At 40.3% G+C, this 9,283-nt stretch overlaps 1 non-coding gene across 1 annotated transcript; it reads right to left on the reverse strand.

Annotated features, from left to right (window-relative positions):
- Window positions 1–2,036: 2,036 nt before the first annotated feature.
- LOC128295813 (small nucleolar RNA R71) lies at window positions 2,037–2,144 on the reverse strand. The gene has a single exon (XR_008286362.1). It is a non-coding gene; the product is annotated as a small nucleolar RNA R71 (small nucleolar RNA).
- Between the last annotated feature and the right edge of the window lie 7,139 nt (window positions 2,145–9,283).

The following is a 9,283-nucleotide window of genomic DNA, read 5'->3' on the forward strand; positions in this document are numbered from 1 at the left end:
TGTTAGGGAAGAAGGAACTTTATGCGAAGTTCAGCAAGTTTGAATTTTGGTTGAGGGAGGTAACCTTCTTAGGTCATGTGGTCTCTGCAGAGGGGATTAGGGTGGACCCTCAGAAAATTGAAGCAATTTTGGAGTGGAAGCCGCCTAGGTCAGTGTCGAAAATACGGAGTTTCCTAGGATTGGTAGGATACTACAGAAGGTTTGTGGAAGGTTTTTCTGTGATGGCAGCACCTCTGACAAAACTCATAAGGAAAGGAGTACCGTTTGTATGGACTGAGAAGCAGCAGGAAGCTTTTGAGAGGTTGAAGAAAGTTCGACGGAGCACTGTGTTAATTCACCAGAGTCAGGAAGGATTTTATCAGGTGCGATGGACGCATCACATGTAGGTTTGGGCTGCGTGTTAATGCAAGAGGGTAAGGTGGTTGCATATGCATCACGATAGCTTAAGCCTCACGAGGGGAACTATCCTACTTATGATTTGGAGTTGGCAGCAGTGATATTTGCACTTAAGATTTGGAGACATTACTTGTACGGAGAAAGGTGTATTATATACACAGACCATAAGAGTCTTAAGTATTTTTTGACTCAGAAGGAGCTGAACCTTAGGCAAAGGAGATGGATTGAGTTGCTTAAGGATTATGATTGTTCAATCGAGTGTCACCAGGTAAGGCTAATGTGGTAGCCGATGCTCTGAGTTGTAGAAGCAGATCGATCCGAGAACAATGTTTGCTCGTCGAGTCGTATGATGATGGAAGTCTGCTATGAGTTGCAAGTGAGGCCAACCTGGGTGGATCAGATTAAGGAAAAGCAGTTGAACGATGAGTCTTTGGTCGCTCGTTTTCAACAAGTTAAAGAAGGGGAAACTTCTGAGTTTGGGTTAAATGGCGATAGAGTTCTGTGCTTTCGAGGAAGAATTTGTGTTCCGAAGGACTCTGATTGAAGGCAGACAATATTGAAGGAAGCTCATGGGGGACTTTGTGCCATGCATCCTGGAGGGAACAAGTTGTATCACGACTTGCGAGAATTGTACTGGTGGCCTAGACTTAAACGAGAAGTAACAGAGTTTGTAGGGAAATGTCTGACATGCCAGCAAGTGAAAGCTGAGCATCAATTACCTTCTGAACTGTTGCAGCCAGTGAAGATACCACTTTGGAAGTGGAAGAGGGTAACCATGGACTTTGTGAGTGGGCTGCCTTTGACACCATCGAAGAAAGACTCGGTGTGGGTGATTGTGGATAGGTTGACCAAATCAGCCGATTTCATACCTGTATGTACTGACTTTTCACTCCAAAAGTTAGCCAAGTTGTATGTGGCGGAGATTGTGCGACTTCATGGAGTCCCAGTTTTGATTATCTCTGACCGGGATCCCAGATTCAGATCTCGATTTTTCTTGCAATTTTATTTTATTTTATTTTTATTATTTATTAATTTACTTTTTCTTGCTCTTTGAGGTTTTTATAGTTTATGACTAGAAGAGACCCGTCGGGACCATTACTTTTTGACGAAGAAATCGATCGTACAGTTCGTAGAAATCAAAGAGAAATAAGGCGCAGCTTACGATACACGGAGAACGAGCAAGAAGACGATACTCAAACCCCAACTGAAAAGATGGCTGAAAACCAAGGCAATAGCTACCTCCTGCAATTGTGGCTAATCAAAATCCTCCTCCACGTACTACGTATGATTATGCTAAACCTTTTTTAATAGGAACTGAATCTAGCATAGTTAGACCGGTTGTAGCTGCAAATACTTTTGAACTGAAACCTAACACAATTCAAATGATACAACAGTTTGTTCAGTTTGATGGTTTGCAGGATGAAGATCCCAATGCTCACTTAGCAAACTTTTTGGAATTTTACGATACATTTAAAATCATTGGCGTTTCTGATGATGCCATTCGTCTTCGGTTGTTTCCCTTTTCATTGAGGAATAAAGCTAAACAGTGGTTGAACTCGTTATTGCGAGGGTCTATCACAACTTGGGAACAAATGACCGAATTTTTTTTTCTAAAATACTTTCCGCCGGCTAAAACAGCTAAGTTACGTAATGATATCTCTTCTTTTATGCAGATGAATTTAGAAACACTTTACGATGCATGGGAGAGATACAAGGACTTACTAAGAAGGTGCCCTCACCAAGGACTTACTAAGAAGGTGCCCTCACCATGGGTTACTGCTTTGGCTTCAAGTTCAAACATTCCTTAATGGTCTGAATCCCTCGACTTGGAAAATGGTTGACGTATTTGATGGTGGAACCATCAACAATAAAACACCGGATAATGCCTATGAGTTTATAGAGGAAATGTCACTGAATAACTATCAGTGGCAAGTTATGAGGATGAAGCCAATGAAACCAGCTGACGTTTATAACATCGATTCAGTCACCATGCTCTCTAATCAGGTAGAACTTCTCAATAAAAAAGATTGATGGTTTACTTAGTTCTACGTAGGTACATCCAGTAATGAGGTGTGACTCAAGTGGAGAAGGTGTGCATACAGAATATCAATCCTTCAATCCTACAACTGAAGAGGATCAAGTCAGTTATATGGGTAATAATAACTTTAGATCTCAAAATAACCTATATAGTAATACTTATAATGCAGGTTGGAGGAACCACCCAAATTTCTCCTCGGGTGGTCAAGGGAATCAAACGGCACAAAATCCTCAGGGTTTTCAACAGCCACCTTATCAACAAGAGAAGAAACTGAACCTTGAGGAGATGCTCTCAAAATTCATATCAATATCAGAAACCTGTTTCCAAAATACCGAGACAGCACTTAAGAATCAACAAGTATTGATCCAAGGGCTCGAAACTCAAATAGGCCAGCTTTCTAAATTAATTTCTGAACGACCACAAGGTAGCTTGCCAAGTAACACTAAACCCAACCCAAGGGAACATCTCAACGCAATTAATATCCAAAAAGACGAAGGAGTCGTTGAGCCTGAACCAGAACCGAGGCAAGAAATAGTGGTAAGTAAAGGGAGAGGTGAGGTAGATTAAAATACAAACAAACCAGTGACTGTCGAATATAAACCTCGTGTCCCATACCCTAACGTGACAAGGAAAGACCACTCAGATGAACAATTCGGTAGATTCCTCAAACTTTTAAAAAAATCACATATTAACTTACCGTTTGTTGAAGCTTTGTCGCAGCTGCCAAATGCAATGAAATTTTTAAAAGAGCTTTTAATAAATAAGCGGAAGTTGGACGAAGCGTCGCATGTGGAGCTAAACGCAGTCTACTCAGCTATTCTACAAAATAAGCTACCCCACAAATTGAATGATTCAGGGAGTTTTACAATTCCTTGCTTAATTGGTAGTTTAGATATAAGTCATGCATTAGCTGATTTAGGGGCTAGTATTAACGTCATGCCTTACAAAATGTTTAAGCAACTAGGTCTTGGGAAACCTAAACAAACTAGGATGAGCATTCAATTGGCAGATAAAACTATAAGATTTCCTAGGTGTATTATTGAAGATGTACTAGTGAAAGTAGATAAGTTCATATTACCTGTTGATTTTGTTGTTCTAGACATAGGGGAGGATAATAACACCACTTTGATTTTAGGGAGGCCCTTTTTAGGAACTGCTAAAACAATTATTGATGTTGGCACAGGTGAGCTTACGTTTCGCGTAGGAGATGAAACGATCACCCTTCAAGCTCATAGTTCTGGCATCACATCGAACAGTGAAGGTAATGACCCACACCAGTCTACTAAAACTAACAATATGACACAGCCTACTTTGCAGAAATTGAGTTTCAAAGAAGTTTGCGAGCCATGTTCTAGCAATGATAGAGGATACACTCATGAAGAACGAAGACTACGGATAGAGGAGCTAGACGAATGGAGAGCACATAAACCAAGAACACACGATAAACCAAAATTACGCCGGAATGAGTTCGATACCTCTCCAAATCAACTTAAGGTTGGCGATAAAGTCTTGCTAGATGCCCCAAATCTTCACGTTGTTACTACCACACCGAATGAGGAAATCCCTCTTACGTACTCAGTATTTTTCCATTCGGTATGGTGGAGGTGAGTCATCCTAGGTTCGGCACTTTTAAGGTAAACAACACCCGTTTAAAACCTTATTTTGATGAGATTGATAGTAGGAGAGAGGAGTACGAACTCCTCAAACCACCCTGACCATTCACTAGAGAGGTAAGTCGAGCTTAGACTATAAATAAATGTTTCTCGGGAGGCAACCCGAGCACTAACATATTTTGTTTTCTTTATTTTTAATTTCTAACACTTTAAATAATTAAATTTATCTTTGAATTGCAAAGTTTTTCAGCCCACACAGCCAGGCACACGGGTGTGCCTAAGACCGTGGCCAAGCAGGGGAAGAAACACAGCAGTGAGATACGGCCGTGTGGAAGCAGGACATGATTTCCCCATAACACGGGATGCGATAAATCCCCACGGTCGTGCGACATGGCCGTGGGTGAACTTGATAGGTAAACACTAGCGTGGGAATGGAAAAACACGGGCGTGCCAGGGGCAATACTCAATTCTGTTTCTTCGACACGGGAATGAGATACGCCCGTGCCGTTAAGCTGTGGACAACATTACACGGGTGTGGTACACTAACACAGGGGCGTGGGAGAAGCGAACAAATCTAGGCACGATTGTGTGATATGGCCGTGTGTCACACACGCCCTAGACACACGGGCATGGGATAGTAGCTGGCAACGACCTAAATTGCAAAATTTGAAAAACACGGGCTCACCTTCAAAGTGCCCTAGGCTATGTGCACCTCCCCTATATAAACAAATCACTGTTTATTTTCTTCTTCCTTTCAAAACCCTAGTCGAAATCTCCCCTTCTCCACTCTCTAATCCCTATTCTGGCCACCATTCCCCAGATTCTCACTTCCTCAACCCTCAAACCACCTTAAACTCCACTCCCTCTACGTTAATCCTCATTTTCCCCTCTCTTTTCCCTCTATTTTTCCTCCACACGGTTGTACCCCCACGCCACATGCCCGTACGCAACCCTGCAGCAGCTTTTAGTTCACTTTCTCAACCTGAATACTTTAGGAATTTACTTTAGTATTTTCTATATTTGAATTGTTTAAGTTACTAAATAGCATATACTAGTTTTAGGATTCTTGCTTAACTGATGATGCATCTTTAGTTCCAGTAAATTTTTCTGAATAATCATATAAAATTTTCACCTCTCGCTTGATATCGTTAAATGTTAACACATCTTGGACCTATTATATCATTGCTCATACATTTTCAGGTACATTATGTCATTATCGGGAGGTAAGAAGGACGCGGTCCCATCCTTAAAGAGACGTAGGGGACCGGGTTCTTCCTCGGTACGTGCTACAGCCGAAGTTCAGCACCCATTCCTTGAGTTTCTGCAAGCTTCACAGGAGGAGCTATTTCAGATACTACGCGCGCAACCCCTCACTATAGGTCGCTACATCAACTGGGCTACCGTGGAGCAAGTCCAGCTAGCTGATGCCATCCGCGCCCTTCTATCAACAGACCCATGGGAACGGTTCTTCGCTATTATCGAGCCCACTTATTTAGAGTTAACTTTAGAATTATGCTTTACTTTTCATTTACAGGTGGTGATGACGAACAATGACGACCCCGGCACCATTCACTTCCGATTAGGTGGTCTAGTTCGCGCGATGAGTGTCCCAGAGTTTGGAGTTTCTCTGGGACTTTACACCGATGAGTTTATGGAGGAGGAGGATATGAATGCATTACCACCCAATATCCACATTTCTCCCTTCTTGTGTTAGAAGGCTTTGGCACTACTCTCTTCCACCTACGACCTTAGTCGCTGGAAGGCCTCAGCTCTCGCCCTTTCTCTACGCTATCTCCATGCTATATTGGCACACACCTTGACTAGAAGGAGAGAGAGCACCGGCGTCATCAACACCCACGATGCCTACTATTTATGGTGCATGGCGAATGTACACGTGACTGACTTGGCATACTTCATCGCCTTCGCCATTCGCCATCAGACCGAGCGGCATCGGAAGGGAGTAATCTATATTAGCCCCTACGTGACGCGCCTTGCCAGGCACTTCAACCTCCTCAACACCGTGGCCCAGTCATTAGCGCTTACACTGATAGGTCAGATGTCTCCACAGGGCATTACTACTATGTTACACATGAGGATGATCGAGCGCCGACGTGGGATCGATCCTCCTCAGTACCATCTCACTCATGCCATTGACGAGGAGGATCTTGAGGATATTCCTGATGATGTCCTCCCACAGCACGAGGAGCCTTCTACCACGCCACCTAGGGAACGACTAGTTCATGCGGCTGCTTCATTGGCACACCTTTCTGACTGATTCGCTCACTTCGAGCAGTATTGTACTACACAATTCGAGATGATTCACGAGCGAGATTGGCGATGTGATAGACAGATGGACGACATGCAGGCCATGATGCAGCAGTTGTGCCAACACTTTCACATTGCCACTCCAGCGCCACCACCTGAGGGCCTCACTGACGAGGATCATTGAATCCTCTTATCTTTTTAATTTTAATTTTAATTTTATTTCAATTTTATTATTTTCTTTTGAAAGACATATCTATATTAGTAAATTTTACTTTCTTCATTTTTCTAGTATTTCTAACAAGTAATCCCACTATGCTATCTTTCACACCCACTCTTAATAAGCTCTTCATGATTCTACAGACTTCCAAGCAAAGCTGCTAGGAATATTTTACAAAATGAAGAAACAAATGGGGAACAATACCTCACGAGTGCCATGTTCAATGACCCAATTTCTTTATCTAGCCAAGATCAGTGGTAGCTACCATCCTCCCCAAATACTCCAGCCTCAGAATCAAGCATCGCATCCATATAACAGGGAGTTTCACCTCCTTCCCTCTTATGATTTTCTTTATTTTGAATAGTCTATCTTTGTACATTGAGGGCAATGTACATCTTAAGTGTGGGGGCGGGGGTGAACATGAACATGATGCCTAACTTTTTGCATTATTCTTAAATCCCTGAATTTGATCTTGTGTTTAAGTGATTTTCTCATAATATTGATCGAATGAATTCTGATTGATCTATAATTATTATTGATATGTCATGAATTAAACCATGGGAATTATGCATGATTATTTGATTATAGGACATTAGAGAATCGAGCATGATAAGTTGATATTTTGAGAACTAAAATTCTTAGATTGTTTTCCTAAATTGAGGTATTATCTTGAAATATTAAGTATACATGAATGACATCAAAAACCCAAATTTTTGGTGAGATTTTTGAGCCTTTTGAGCATATAGATTTCTTTTTTGCTCATTTCTTTTGTGGTTTGAGTGTGTCAACATTGAACTGTTATTCTAGAACTTGCTTTGATTATACATGTCAAGATCACACGTATGATTTGATATATTAAGATGATAAAGGCACTTAGGATTTAACCCACTTACTCCATAAAAAGCCTTCCATATAATTAAACCCTTAGTGAACCCCTTTGAGCCTACTAAACTTTTTTATTGATTAACCCTCATCATTAACCCATTATTGTTGAAATCCTCTTACTTAATTTACCCTTTTATCGAGATTAACTTTAATATTATTACCTCACTATGTTCACCATTTTTTGTTACTGAATCATGAAGTACAATTTCTATATTGTATTGACTTGACTTGTTCTTAAAAAAGGAGAAAAACTCAGTATTATTATTGTAATCCTCAGCAAGCTAAAGTTGTCATGAAAAAAAGAGAGCTCATGTAATATAGTTCTAGATATTTGTTTGTGATTCAGTAATTAAGTTTTTGATAATGGGGTAATATATTGAAATTATCTCGATTCTAACCCTTGTCTCTTCGGCTTGTATCCATACCCATAACCTAAATCCCGTTACAACCATGCAAAGACCTTTTGATTTGTGTATCATATCATTTACAAGTGATGGAGATTTGATTTTCATGCAAGCCTATGGTAATAACTTCTCATGTTAGACAATTGAGTGCTTAATCTTGAACCTTAAACACTTTGAGTGATTTGAGTGAATCTTTAGTGAGGATGTCATCTCTTGTATATTTAGAACTAAAGTTAATTACTTAGAGGAAGGAGATTACCTATGATTTTATTATCAAAATATTCGATTTAGATTGTTTGAGGCTTTTAATACCCCTGTAGTTAAATTCTCACTGTATGATTTTCCGTGGAATAATTTGTAACATTATCAGTAATGATTATGTTATTAAAAGGAATGAATTCTAGCAGTAAATGAGAGTTTTGCTTGAGGACAAGAAAATGCTTAAGTGTGAGGGTATTTGATAAACGCCAAATTATACATATTTTTACCCCAAATACTTAGCATATTTATGGATTTTTATTACTAGATTTGTGGATTTTGGTGCTTTTAATCCGGTTATTTCGTGTTTTGTACTCAGGAGAGCACCAAGAGTCAAAGGAGCCAAAAACGAGCAAAATAGGGACAAAACAGACCAAATCGAAAAGATGACACAGCCTAAGCCTTGCCACACGGGCAGCTCACACGCTCGTGTCTTTCGAGGGTGTCGACCAAGGCTTTCACGATTCACACGGCCTGGCTATTGACCCACACGGCCGTGTGTAATTTAACGGATCGAACACGGCCTAGAAATCACGTCACACGGCCGTGGTATACGGGCGTGTCCCTTTTTCAAGGAATTGTATTTTACACGGAAAAGAATACTTATGGAGGAAGAAAGCCAATCCAAAGCCTATATAAACACCCTAAGTATGACTTAGAAAGGCCCTCCCTCTAGAACTTTTCTGGAATACAGAACCACACACCGGGAATTACTTGAAGGAAGCCAAACAATCCATCCCAAAAGCTGTAGCTACTCCAAACTGAAGATCTCTCTCAGAATTACTTTAGGGGTTTAAGAGTTTTCTTTATGTTTCATTATTTTCATACTTTTGAGATGGACTCTTATTTTATTATGAACTAAACCCCTTAGATACCTAAGGGGGTTGAAACCTATGATGGATCTTGTTATTATTATCTGAACTGTATGATAAATACTTGATTTGTTCTTAATTATTTGTTCTTAATGCTTGAGTTAATATTTCAGGTATTAATTCATGATTTGATGTGCTTATGCAGAGGAGCAAAAGTCCCTGTCTAAGGGTAGATTTGGTATAATTAAGCAGAGTTGATCGAACACCTAGAAATAGGGTTACGAGATTTTACCGGATTAGGGTGAAACCTAATATGGGAGTCCATAGATTGATTTACTGCTTCCCTAGGGGTTTTAATTAAGAAAGAAATTTCAATTAATTCAACTAAGGGTTAG

This window comes from Gossypium arboreum, chromosome 7, assembly GCF_025698485.1.
Source record: "Gossypium arboreum isolate Shixiya-1 chromosome 7, ASM2569848v2, whole genome shotgun sequence".
Lineage (NCBI taxonomy): Eukaryota > Viridiplantae > Streptophyta > Magnoliopsida > Malvales > Malvaceae > Gossypium > Gossypium arboreum.